The sequence below is a fragment of the Elgaria multicarinata genome, chromosome 1 (genome assembly GCF_023053635.1).
Source record: "Elgaria multicarinata webbii isolate HBS135686 ecotype San Diego chromosome 1, rElgMul1.1.pri, whole genome shotgun sequence".
NCBI classification, from domain to species: Eukaryota; Metazoa; Chordata; class Lepidosauria; order Squamata; family Anguidae; genus Elgaria; species Elgaria multicarinata.
This window is the reverse complement of record NC_086171.1, coordinates 88,310,746-88,325,504: the sequence shown is the minus strand read 5'-3', so window position 1 is coordinate 88,325,504 and position 14,759 is coordinate 88,310,746. Positions and strand designations below refer to the sequence as shown.

The 14,759-nt window shown below is 40.5% G+C and overlaps 1 protein-coding gene across 3 annotated transcripts in view; it reads left to right on the top strand.

The window, feature by feature from the left end:
* Positions 1-14,759, top strand: part of SLC20A2 (solute carrier family 20 member 2) — a 74,404-nt gene that overhangs the window by 12,183 nt on the left and 47,462 nt on the right. The window lies entirely within an intron of this gene.

Genomic DNA, 14,759 nt, shown 5'->3' with positions numbered 1-14,759 from the left:
AACTGGCTTTTGTAGGTCTGAGAACGCCTTTGCCTGAGGCAAAGGGTGAGGATGCTGTCCTGTCCATATCAATAGAATGAGGTGATTAGTCCTGCAAATATATTGTACCTTGCTTTGGATTTTCAGCTCTTGCTAGCTGACATTATAAACAAGATGGAGACTGAGGTAAGGTAATAGTTTGGTGAAAGATGGGCAATGTGGTGCTCTCTGGTAACACTTACATATATATTTACTTAAGAAAGCATTCCTGGCTGATCCTAATGGTCATGGTGGAGCAGCAGGACAGAGGGAATATCTTACAGATTCTGAGCCAAAGCCTTTTATGTCAGGGGTGTTGAACCTCTTTCAGCCTGAGCACTCATTTCAGATTTGGAGAAGTTCTCAGAAGTTACCTTCCAGTGGTGGGCAAGGTCAAAGGAAAAATGGGGTGGGTCCAAAGGCAAAGCAGGCAAAGCAAAACACCAGCATATTTGAACTTAAAGCTCTTACTGCCAGTAACTAAGCTTTTGGAGAGGAATTTCAATGTTTTAGAATAGAGAAAAACACGCAGAAGCCAGGAAACCTCCACCGATTGGTAGTTGGGTGAAAGAGGGTGAGGCCAGAGAAGGGTGCCTAGCACCATGTATCATTCATTTGTAATGAAAAATGTATGTTTTTTTGCTCAAAGGCTGTGATGATACATTATGCTAAACAATAATTGAGCACTATATGCACAAACAGAAAGGAACTTACACAAAGCACTCACTTCACATTCTTTCCCCACTCCCTCCTCCCACATGACTGAAGTACCGAATAAAACAGAATTCAGCTGTGCTCTGTGAGGTCCCTGGTTTGTCACATATGAACCAGGATTTTTTATAAAAAAATCTTGGTTGTTAAACAAACCAGCAAATCGATCCAAGGTTTGTTCTTGGCTCTTTTTAGCAATTGCCTAGAATTTATTTTAAACCGTAGTTCCTGGTTCATGTCTAACGTCAAACTAAGTATCTTGCTGTCCGCAACATGATGCCCTTCAGATGTTTTGGACTCCTACCAGCTCTAGCCAGCTTGGCCATGGTCATGGATGACGGGAACACCAGCTTGGGGAAGATTGTGCTATAGTGAAATTGAATTCCAGTTTATTCCATCTCCCAGTTACACAGGATGACAAGGTAAGAGGGAGCGTGCAGGCTTGACAATTCACTTGGGCACTTTTCTACTTGCACATGTAGCACTAAATAATGGCTTAGCATTACATGTGAACCTTCTCCCCCCAAACTGACTCAAACTAGCTACAAAACATCAAAGTCACTTTTCCGTTCATACAAAAATGTGAAGAGCATTTAGCCAACATGAGAGAGATGCTCAGCAAAATGGCTGTGTCATTGTTGGCTTGCAGTTTGTCCATCCTCCTTGATTAGTTTTGTAAATTGAAATTTGCATCAGTTTAATGTGAACTGACCTCAAGTTGTCATTGGTCAAGTGATGCAGGAAGAGTAGGGAAAACCCCGTGAGGGAGTGAAGAAACAAGGCGAAGGCAGGGGCGGAACCAAGGATAATCTTGCAAAGTATTGTTATTATAGAAAAGAAACCCTTTTCTATAATAACAATGTTTTGCAAGATTATCCTTGGTTCCACCCCTGCCTTCGGCTTGTTTTTTCACTCCCATTGGTCAAGTGGGACATTAGTCATGATGTTCCTGATGCCTACATCTTTGTTTTTAGAAACAAAATCAAAAGCCAACAATCTACTGTGGTGATGGTTGTCTATTGCATGTCTTCATTGGACATTATGTATTATTTCAGAGATATATGAATATTAATAGTTCTACAATGTGATCTATTACTCAACAAGGTAATAGAAAATTAAAACTACATTTCTGATGCTAGAGGTTGGAGAAATGCTAATGTTATGTACTTTCAGCAGAGAAGGAACTTGTTGTAATAACCCATCCTATGTTTCCAGCTATTTCTAAAGCAAGCTAAAGAGTACCAGGCAAAAAGTTCGAGGTGAGATGCAGCCTCTTCACTGCCCCCGCCCCCAGCAATTTTGTTACATGCCAAGTTTGTTGCATTTGTTCTGCAAGAGAGATATGACTGTAGAACATTGTTTTGAAATGATACCTGCTATAGACAGGGTTTAGCTAATCTGTTTTCTCTGTTATGCACTGCTACTACTATGCAGTTCAATTATCCGAGGGTGTCCAGTGGACGAGATTTGGAAAGATGTCCAAACCATGGTGATTGCAGACGTTAGATCACGCCAGGAAATGTGCTCTGCAGAGAGAGAGAGAGATAAGTTGGCTGAGTACACTCATAAAAAATTGTTAAATGAGGTGACAATTTTATATGCAACTTCTATTTAGAAAGAGGTTCTTCCTGATGTCAGTGAGACCAGGCTATTTTCCTTTCTGGTTTTTTCCAAGGCATAGGGAGATTTGTTCCTTAGAGCTTAATATATGCAGAAATCTGATTCTTATCATGAGAGAGAAAATTTAAAACTCTTAAAATTGGGACACAACTTTGGAATTATGAAGATTTCTAGGGGAAAAGGATAGCTGTTTAAAATTTGGATCTGAACAGCATATTTAATATTTCTAAGCTCTGCGGCTATCCAACTTGACTGATATTGTATCCATTCATTATGTTTCTAGTTCATTTATGCAATTATTCCATGTAGCCACAGAAAAATGTCCACCCCATGTTACTCAAGAGGTTTGAATAGTTTCAAAATGTGCAGTGAATCTTGTATATCCATTGCCAAAATGCCCATGCTTACAGACAATGCACATGGAAAATGCTACACAACAAAGTTGGCAATGGTTACTTATATGCATGCTCTGGAAGCCTCTAGGCTAGACTGCTACACTACATTGTACATAGGGTTACCTTTTGAAGATTATTTGTAAATTGCAGTTAGTGCAAAATATATCTGCTAGGCTGCTACTAAGGCCGGGCAAAGGAAACACAAGAAATACAACTGGTTCTCAGTTTTTCTGATCATAATTCTAAGTGACGATGAGTTTTTATGATAGTGTGCTGTTGATTGAAAACCACCATGATAATTGCTATTGAAGGGTGGTTTATAAATTAAATAAGCAATCTTTTCTTATAAAGGAGTAGTATGATGAACTATTTTTAGAAAGGAGAGGTGGTAATTTCTGGCAGAAATATGGGAGTAGGTTCTTATTATTAAGTTGAGGTATTTGGGTAGGTAGTTGTGTCTTTTCTACAAATAATGTTTGATAAACCCTATCAAATATATTATAGTATTATTAGTAAAAGTCTATTTTATGTCTATGAAATAAGCTACTAATTTATGCCTATGAAATAAGCTAATAAATAAGGATCCATGGTTGTGAACCAGGTCTTGCATCCCTAGTACCATGATTATGTTGACCTCTTTTGCGATTACCGAGATAATATATGCCATTACTGTTGGTAAAGCCAAGGTACCTGGCAACATTCACTGAAGTCTTGCTATCATCACTCAATTATTACTTAGTGCTGCTGGTTAAAATATCTGCAATCTACTTTTGTAACAAGGGTAAGTAGAATGCTGTATTTTCAGAGAGAATAAAATGCTATTGGGTCATAGTGCTGACTGAAATGTCACCTGTGTCACCCCCAAAATAGAGGTTGCAATGGGCTTTTGACCAAGAGTGTAGGGTGTCAACTCTGAGTTTCTATGCAAAAAGGATGCATGTTGTTGTGTAAGGGTTCCATGTGATGCTATTTATGGAGATTGTCTCAGATATCTTTCCATGAATAAACCAGCTGTCAAGAACTTTAGCCAGCATACTGCAACAAGTCACTTGCAGTAGCATAAGAATTCTGCAATACTTAGCCACATTAACTATGTGAATTGATTAAGCACCAGTTTTTTGCTCCTTTTTCAACTCCAACCAAAAGTTTACATTGACCACATTCACATGCAATGATAAGCCAAGATTCTGGAAAATCATGGCTAACTGTGAATGAACTGTTAGTTTGTTTGATTTGTACTCTGCCTGTCTACTTAGAAAATGCTACTCAAGACAGCTTACAATCATAGATAAATAAAAACATGATTAATAATAAAACAAATACATTAAAAACACAATTAAAAACTCATCAATGACAGAATAAAAACAGCACCCAACCTAACAGACCAGCTTACATGCCAAAGTTCTGCTTGAATAAAAATATATTTGGCTGCCGGAAGGAATTCAGCCAAGACATAGCCAGCATAGCCTCGCTCAGCAGGGAGTTCCACAGTCTGGGAGCAGCCATCAAGAAGGCTCTCACATTCATCACTACCAAATGCACCTCTGAAGGTGATGGTATTGAAAGAAGGGTGTCTCCTGAAGGTCTTAAAACCTAGGGAGACTTGTATGGGATAAGACAGTCTTTCATGTAACCTGATCCTAAGCCATATACGGCTTTATAGGTTATATAACCAAAACTTTGAATTGTGCTCAGAAACAGAGAGGTAGCCAATTAAGGTGTTGTAAAAAGGGAATCACGTGCTCCTTGTAACTTCCCCCACTCACCAGTCTAGCTACAGCATTCTAAATAAGCTGACGTTTTCAAAGGCAGCTCAACATAGAGCAAGTTACAGTAGTCCAAACAGGATATAACTAAGGCATGCATGGTTCCGGCTAGATCAGACATCTAGGAAAGGGCACACTTGGCACACTAACCTCAGCTGCACAAATGCATTCCTGGCCACTGCCAAAATTTAAGGGCTGAGTGTAGGAGTACACCCAAACTGTGAAGGTGAATCTTCAGAAGGAGTGTAACCTCATCCAGCACAGGTGAGTCCCTATTTCCTGTTCTGCCATTTGACTCTCCAGGAGCATGTCTGTATTATCTAGATGAAGCTTCAATTTTTTGACCTCATCTAATCCATTTCTGACATCAGATACTGATTTAGAACTAGAACAGCTTCCTGGAATTCAGATGGAAAGGAGAGATAGAGGTGGGTGTCATCATACTGGTAGCACCAAACCCCAAAATTCTGGACAGCTTCTCAGCACTTTCATGTATGTGTTAAATAGCATGGGAGATAAGATGGAATCCTGGTGGATATCACAACTCAACAGCCATTGGTGTCAAAAAGCAATTTCCCAAGACCAATTTCTGAAATTGCTCCTCCAAGAAGGACCGGAGCTGTTGTAGGACAATGCTTCACAGTTCCATTTCAGACAGATACCTCAGAAGGATACAATGGTTGATGTATTGAAAGCTCCTGAGAGATCCAACAGAGACCCCCCCCCCCCATTCAGTTTCCAGGGTAGATTGTTCACCAAGGCGACCAAAGCAATCTCTGTCCCATAACCAGGCCTGAAGCCAAATTGGAAAGGATCTAGAAAATCCATATAAGTCAGAAATCCTGGAGTTGCGGAGCTACCGCATGCTCCATCACCTTGCCCAAGAATAGAGTATTGGACATTGCTAGTGCACTCAAACCATTTGTGTCCACGTGACTCCTCCTGCTAGTACAATTGGCTAAATTAACCAGAAATCAAAAGTTTACTGCATTGTCTGAATTGAGGGTTCTGGTTTGTTGCACTTTTTAAAAGCCAAGATCTCAAACCAGGCTTTGTTCTGAGCTTACAAATCCTGGCTTGACTGGGCGCAGCAGGTTTAGATAACATTGTCAGATTTCAATTTCTGGTTAGTATAACCACTCAAGCTAGTATGAGAAGCCAAGCAGGTACTAATGGGCTGCAGACATCAGCACACAGCTTGTTCTCACTAAACACACCAGAGGAAGTGTGTGTGGCCTTCTGGGGAAACTTGGCGGGGGGCGAATTTGGCCCCCAGGCCTGAGGTTCTGCATGTCTGCAAATCAAGCACATAAAGTTGGTGATTATCAATCATCCATGACCTTAAAAGTGCCCATTCAGTAATGAAGAATTATGGAGAGCCAGTGTGATATAATAAAGTATACTGGGGTAACTTGGATTCAAATCCTCTCATAGCCTAATCTACCTCACAAGGTTGTTAAGACAATAGTATAAAATGGAATTGAATAATCCACATGTATACCTTTCTGAGCACCACGAAGCATAAATGTGACAACTAAACTTTTAATTTTTGACTTGAAATGGAATTAATAGACATGGCATACTTCACTTAGGACACAATCTTATACATATTTAGACAAAAAAGTCCCAACAACTCCTAGCATCCCCCAACTGGCCCCTGTCTGAGCATGCATAGAATTGTGCCCTTAGTTCGAAGCAGTGTGGTATTTTCCTGTGAAAATTGTGTATCTTTGGTTACCCATAGGTAATTGTATGTGTATTCCAGCTGTGGAAAACCTTTGGCCAGCCAGGCCCTTTCTCTATCATGTCCCACATGTCCCTGTTCTCCACCAATCCATGTCTATTCCTCCATCGGCAGATTCTTTGCATAGCTCTCTGTACATGGAGAAAGGGGTAGCCCCTTTCTCAATTCACAGAGAATATAACAGACAAAATGGAGATAATTAAGTGGAATAGAAAAGCAGGGTGGGGTTAAGGGAATGAGAGTGAAAGAATATGATGAGAGAAGGGGGAGAGCCAGAGAGAGAATGTAGCCAACTTTATCCTCATGAATATCTAGAGTGAAAATGAAAGCCTCTTTCTGATTAGATCTGCAGATATGGATCTCTACAACTCCAAACCAAATTCTATAAAGAAGAATTTGCTTATCGTCTGGGATTAAATGTTTGTCTATTTGGATTAGTACTGGTTACCCACTGGAGTGTTTCGGACCCATTTGGTGTAGGTTCTGAGGTTAAAAAGGACCAAATTTACAAGAAGGAGACACTAAGGAAAAACATACATGTATGTAGGAATACTTTGTATTGAGCTAAATATGCATGCATTCTTACTTTTATCCTAGGTATTCATGGAGATGAAGCTGACAGAGAGGTTGTGCTTATATTAGAGGGGGAAGGCTGCAGTTTATTTATTGCATTTCTATACCGCTCAATGGCTGAAGCTCTCTGGGCGGTTTACAAAATTAAGACAATTCAAAGTATAAAACAACAGTATAAAACCACAATATAAAATACAATATAAAAGCACAACCAAGATAAAAACAGCAGCAATGCAAAAATACAAATTTAAAATACAAATTTAAAACAACAAAGGTAAAATTAATTTATAGACTGTTAAAATACTGAGAGAAGGTTTCACAAGCATCTGCACACAATGCTTGTGAAACTAATACCATCACATAAGTGATAAGGTCATATAGCCTGTATCACGAAGATAGTTTTTGGTAAGTTTCTTTTGAGTAATGTCCCATATTTATGGTCTCTTACCACAAAGATACAATTGTGTAAATTTACTGAATTCTCATTGACCTGGTTCAGACAACACCCTAAAACATGCTGCTTAAACACAAAATGGTTAAGGGAATGTGTTGAGGTTAATGCATTCCCTTACTAGGGTGACCATATGAAAAGGAGGACAGGGCTCCTGTATCTTTAACACTTGTATTGAAAAAGGGAATTTCAGCAGGTGTCATTTCACCTGGTGAAATTTCCTCTTCATCACACCAGTTAAAGCTGCAGGTGCCCTGCCCTCTTTTAAATCTGGTCACTCTAGTATAGCTGCTGCAGCGTTAACTGTGGTGATGAAGAGGGAATTTCACCAGGTTCTCCTTATATACAAATGACACCTGTTGAAATTCCCTTTTCTATGCAATTGTTAAAGATACAGGAGCCCTGTCCTCCTTTTCATATGGTCACCCTTCCTTAACCATTTTGTGGTTAAGCAGCATGGTTTAGCGTGTTGTCTGAACCAGGCCAGTGAGTCTTACCTGCTCCATCTGGGCTCTGGGTCAGGTGGTTTGCAAATTTCCAGGTGTATACAAGTTATTGCTGAAGTATACCAATTGGTATCCAGAAATGCATGTTTTTGCATCTTGAGTACACTTAGATGCTTGTGTATTAATAGCCAAAGCTATTGCTCTTGTAGGTTTCTACATCTAATAGCTTGAAGTATTAAATCTTAAAGCTTCAGCTTTGTAATTTAATTGGCATTCCAAACTGAGAAACAATACATTTCTTAAAGATGACTAGGACCCCAACAAAATGTTGCAGTGTATCCCTGGCATGCATATGTTACCTGAACCTGTGGCTGAAGGGTTTAAAAAAAAGTTAGCATCAAAGACAACAGGCTCTGTTCTAAGTTGGATCTTACTTGATAAGCATTTGGACATTAGAAGTGTAACCAGTCTGCATGCAGGTTAACGGAGTATGAGACTTCTGCATGCAATTGAGTGCTTGATTTGACCTGGAAGGAGATCTGAGGGGGCAATTCGAGTAGATTGACCTTTGCTACAACCTGGCAGTTATAGTAGAATCCAAAGTAGCCTCAGCTGCACCACTGACCTGCAATATTAATAGTAGACTGTGTTGTAGGACTGCAGTAAGCTACTTTCTCTCAGTACAGCCCTCCAACTAGTAATAGTGTTACAGGGTTGTTTTATATTGCACTCTCAGCCCAACGTGTGGGGATAAAAGTAACAGATGGCATTTGGTTGTTGTACTCTCTCAGTTTCAACTCAATCCACAATATGGGTGCAACCAGTGCTAATCCAAACAAACATTTAATCCTAGCTGACAAGCATCACCACAGACATGATTGTAAATAAGAATCTATTTATTGTAAAAATTGCAAAATTAAACAAGTGGCGTGGTGGTTATATAAGTATACAATCTCTCTGTGGTTACGAGAAAAGAGAATGAAATGCAAATACAAGATTAAGTAAAAGAATTGCAGTTGCCAAAACAGGTATTGCAAACTTAACTAATAAGATAACGGCTTGAGCTTCTGGCATTGTTATGACTCCTTATCTGCTTCTGTTTACTACTTGCTGTTTAAAGCTAAACTAAAACACTTTTGACTATACTAAAACATAGTAGTTAACCCTCCCTATTCTTCCTCTTGCACACTATTTGAATCTAAAAGCTATGCTGAAGCATTACTAAGTTCCTCTGGGCATGTGAAGAATAAAAGCAGAAGTTAGAGTGAAAGAGAACATCTAAAACATGGAAATAATTTCAAGTTCCAGCTTCAGAAACTAACTCCAAGTCCTAAAGTCTAGAAATACTCGGTCCCAACTTTTAGGGAAATACTCTAAGTCCCAAAGTCTAAAAGCATAAAGAGATTCATAGTTACCCAACTCCTTGGGTCCTTCAATCTTCAAGTCCAAGGTGAAGTTGAAGAGGAAAATAAAATAAAATCTGCCTTACAGCCTTTGCTACCTGTGCTTTTATACACTTGTTCTGGCCAAAGGTGGGGGTCAATGAGTGATGAAACCACCATCTCCCAATCACAATTGGCATGAATAAGTGATTAGACCACCCAATCACCAATTAGAAGTTAGATGTCTCCCACTCCCCAATATTTCACGTGTTATACTCATGGGGTCCAGAAAACATGGCTGCCATATGGGCATCTTATCTTGATGGGTTATTAATATCTAGCACATCTTCTTTGAGCACACATTCGTCTTCGGACATATTTGGTTATATCCGCCCAAACACCTCCTCCCAAGTGTCACATTTGCTCCGTATTATGACTTTCCATGCCCAACTTCGAGTGAGGACATTCTCTTATCAGCAGGTGCACACCACGAAATGTCAAAACAGTTTTTCCTCCTAGTGGACGTCTGAGCATGCTCAATTCTCTCATCTAGCTTGCTCTCCCGGCACACTGTGGCCTTGAACGTGCTCTGAGAAGCCGCTTGTAAAGTCCACTGTGATTTCCCCCCCTTTTCTTCAAAGACACTCCTGCAAGTCTTAGCTAGAGTCTTAGTTAATGGTATAAAATCAGCATAGAATCAAACTTCAAGCTCTTCATGTCCATGGCTCAGGGGTCTGGAATATACCTCTGGGGGTCTTTCAGATATGAGTCTGGGGTCTTTTAGGGGGTCTTGTAAATCTCCCCAAAACCCTCCCTCAAGCCATTCCACCATTCCAGATCAAATCATCCATATTTCGCTTGAAGTAGCCTTCTTCATGCAGCATAATTTAACCCTTTTAGCACCAGATTAGCATGCACTTCTGTACACAGTCTACAGTGTAGAATAGGACTGACTGACCAGGTTATCTCCATAAACTGTTAATATATTCACAGAATATAATTAGAAGTTGTATCATTAGTATTCATGATATCTCTGTCCAAGGCTCTTTTTTAACATTCTTTTAAGAAAATTGTGAAATTTTATTTAAGTAAAACAAACAAACCCTGATTTAAATAAAAAAGAAATCTGATCCAATTTTTTTAAAGATAATTTTTTTAATCATTGATTTGCCAGAAATAGGGTATAAGATGCTAACTGTCGTGATTCCAAACACTCCCACCTACACAAAGATTTATTCAACAAATAAACATCTCCTTCACACCTGATGGGAATGGGATTGCTAGGAGCTATCCTCTAAGTTTAATTAGCTTAATAAAGCTAAGCAGTTGCCTATCAACTAAAACTGGGCACTAACACAGTTGTCACAGCATTTCCTCTGATATAGGAGACCATTATTGGTGCATAGTGTTTATCATATTGTGTTTGAAACACTTTAGCAGCTTTAGCTATAAGAGCATTAATGAATGCATGTTATATATATAGCTGTTTTGGTAATTTAATACTTGCTTTTATTCTCAGATTTGGAATCCATTTCATTTTTGCTTGTAATACTGTCTTGATGCAAATATAAACCCTGAATTGCCTATAAGGTACACTCCTTTTGCATTCTATCTTACATTTACACATGGTTCAAATATCACAAGAAATTCAACATGAATTTTAGTGTGTCAACATGAAAACCATTTTAATGCCCAGTAATATTGAGTGGAAGTAATGTCAATTTACTATCAACGTTCTGCAAAACTGATTCAAGCTCATATGTAGTTATTGTTTGATTATCTGATTCCTTCATTTTATTTGGAATAAAAGTGCATTTTTGTAATACAGCTTTATCCTGGGGGCGAGGGGAGGAGGTTTAAGGCTGAAATGGTATTTTCTTGTTGGGATGTCAAATACTTTTCACAGGTGATACTTGCAATCCATTAGCAGCTTATAATGCTTGCTTCTGTGCTGTTCATGGTTTATTTTTTTATTTATTTATCATATTTATACCCCGCTCCTCAGCCAAAAAAGGCTCTCAGAGCGGCTTACACTTAGCAAAAAAGACAGTCCCTGCCCTCAGGCTTACAGTCTAATAAAGACATGACACACAAGGAACAGGAGTTCAGGAGAAAGGGAGGGAGGGGGGAATAGAGAGAGAGAGTCCAACAGGAGCAGACCATGATGTTTCTTCTGCCTGCTCCTGTCCCCTTGCTCTTTCTTCTTCTCCACAGGGCCAAGATGACAGTTCGCCCTGTGGGGGTGGGGGAAGAGTCCAACAGGAGCAGGCCATGATGTTTCTTCTGCCTGCTCCTGTCCCCTCGGTCCTTCTTCTTCCCCACAGGGCCAAGATGACAGTTTGCCCTGTGGGGGTGGGGGAAGAGTCCAACAGGAGCAGGCCATGATGTTTCTTCTGCCTGCTCCTGTCCCCTCGGTCCTTCTTCTTCCCCACAGGGCCAAGATGACAGTTCGCCCTGTGGGGGTGGGGGAAGAGTCCAACAGGAGCAGGCCATGATGTTTCTTCTGCCTGCTCCTGTCCCCTCGGTCCTTCTTCTTCCCCACAGGGCCAAGATGACAGTTTGCCCTGTGGGGGTGGGGGAAGAGTCCAACAGGAGCAGGCCATGATGTTTCTTCTGCCTGCTCCTGTCCCCTCGGTCCTTCTTCTTACCCACAGGGCCAAGATGACAGTTCGCCCTGTGGGGGTGGGGGAAGAGTCCAACAGGAGCAGGCCATGATGTTTCTTCTGCCTGCTCCTGTCCCCTCGGTCCTTCTTCTTCCCCACAGGGCCAAGATGACAGTTCGCCCTGTGGGGGTGGGGGAAGAGTCCAACAGGAGCAGGCCATGATGTTTCTTCTGCCTGCTCCTGTCCCCTCGGTCCTTCTTCTTCCCCACAGGGCCAAGATGACAGTTTGCCCTGTGGGGGTGGGGGAAGAGTCCAACAGGAGCAGGCCATGATGGTTCCCTCATCACAGTGGCAAATGCATGATTATGTTCATTTACAACAGCATGAGAAAGTCAAAATGGAGTCAAATGAAGCCAAATGGAGCCAAATGAAGAACCAAAGCATAATGGTGAAGTAGGGCATGTGTACTTGCCTATCTGTGCACTTTTACTATCAATAAAGATAAGAATAACACAAGGGAATATACAAAGGGAACAAACACCCCAACCTGCAACAGCAACATGCTAGCAATAAGAATTTATTTCTTGTAGCAAGTATTGTCCCTAGAAGAAATTTAGAAAAATATTGTAGAGGGCCTGGGGCCTAGGAAGAGAAGTGAAAGCTTCTTCAGAATGTGTGCACTCCCCTTTTTTTTCTTTTTTTCTTTTTTGCCACTGCACTGAGTACTGTATTTCCAGAGAGAGCAAACCCTGTGGTAGGCCAAAGTAGGATTCTTTTATATTGAAAATTCTTAGCCAGTTGTGCAGTTCTGTTCTTGCTGTAGTGCCCCCTTTTTAAAACACTCTGTAGAGCGGTTCTAATGACATATACAGCTGGCTGCCTGTAGTCTCCCAACTCCAAAGGAACCAAATGTTAACCCATCCTCTGCTTCACTTTATCTCTGAGCAGTTATAGAAGTGTGGAATTGTTTGGCCTATGTTTTACGACAGACAACCACTACTCCACACATGGACACCATGCATGCAACATTCTAAGTGCCTATCATAAGTGTGGTTGCCTCATTCTATTATGCTGTTAAAGCCACCTCCTAAAATAAATCACATACCTTGATTTGTTTCATTAGCATGCAGGAGAATTCTTCTGAGTCAGGAGGACATCCTTCAACCAGGGAGCAGGAATAAATTAAGCTGATACTCTATTCACAGACTCTGAAAACAGAAACTTGGGCAAGAAAATACTTGTGTGCTATTATTTGGGCTTTATTGTATTTCCCCCTAAAACATCAAATGAAACTTACGGATATATGCAAGACTCAAAGACAAACTGTCCATCCACTCTGGTGATGTTTCCTGTTTTGCTTCTTGAGATACAGGTATCACGATGGGGAGCATCTCTGGGTCAAATGAAGTGCAAAATCAAGAAGCTGAGTCAAGTTGTCCTATGCATGAGATGTTTTGGGGGGCACTTCCCCACCTTCGTACAAGCAAGTGGAGAAATTGCTCAGTTCAGTTGCAGAGGGGGGAAATAGCTTAGTTTGGCCTTGTGGATGCAGTGGTGTCCATGGGCACCATACTGGGGGCCGCATCTCTACATCCCCCATACCTCATTTACTCTCTATCACAAGGGTGGTCAACCTACGACCCAAGGGCTGAATGTGGCTCTCATCCAGATTTCATGTGAGTGGCAAGGAGAGGAGAACACAGTGGGAAAGGGATTGTCAGAGAGGTGTGGGGGGGGGAATAGCAGACAGAAAAGAGGATGCCAGATGGACTTTGGCTCTGGCTAGGCCCAGTGCCAACATATTGCCCCAGGAATGAAGCTATTGAGTGTTAAAAAAATAAAGTTTCTCAGTGTACTGATTTGTTGTTAAAATAGGCATGATGGCAAATGACTGGCCTATCTTCTCTATTATATTTAGGAAAAGTTCAACCTTTTGTGGTTACTTCTTTCCCCTGCCTCTTCCCTCCCCTATGTGTGTATGTGTGAGAGAGCATACATGTATTGTTGTTGTTGTTATTATTATTTCTATATCGCCTCATAGCCAAAGCTCTCCGAGTGGTTTTACAAATGATGGATGTATGAATGCATGTAGATCGACAATCCTAGTTTGAGTTGGATCCCCTAGTTGAGTTTGAGAAACACTGGACAATCCATATTAATGATTAGTACTGAAGTCGCAGACCAATTTCTTACCATTAACTATTTGGGCCTCTGCGTGTGTGGAATGTGCCTGCCTCCTATAATAGCTTGTTGCACTGAATCTTGAAAAGCAACTGTGACTGCAGTAGGATTCCAAAATAGAAAAGTTTTTGTAAGCCATCTTGCATGCCCTTTCCTTGATGGAAAGGCATGGTATAAAACAAATTAATTGTACTGTACGGGTGAAGCTGGATGCTTCTGGGCCAAATCTGGTCCCCTGAGTACCAGTACTTGATGTCTTAGCTGCCAGCCCAGGTCAAGAGATACATGTGGAAATTATGCTGGCTCTGGCAATGGGACTTGCTGGTAGTCCATGGAAGGAGAAGAGAAGAAGTTGACCCACTGCTCCGTCCCCCACCCCACCCCACCCCAAGGTGCACTTATAAAAAAGTAACAGGTGACTGGATGCTCTTGTCTCTTTTCTAATTTTCTCTTCCACTTTAAATATGCTAATATGGAGTTACTACTATATTTAAACTTTTAAAGACTTTATGTGATGTTAGTCCCCAGTATACTGTCTTGGTTACTTTTTTTTTTTTTTTTTAGAGAAGAATATGCTTCAGTACCCTACTACAATAATAATGGATTATTTATAAGGTGAAAATGTTTTATGTGATACCAGTTGATTTTAGGTGTAATTGAGATTTAGCATGGCTTTTGTGTATCTGCTCAATATCAGTACCAATTTTTGATTCATACTTTTTAGTGTTTCCTGCAGTGACAACCCTTTTTATGCTGTGTAACTTGAAAATGTCTGTCTATTATTATATGTACTTTCCCATGTCTTGTTGTCTGTGATAATGATAAACTTCTGAACTATTTCCATTCCCTGTTTGCTCTTTGATATAAAC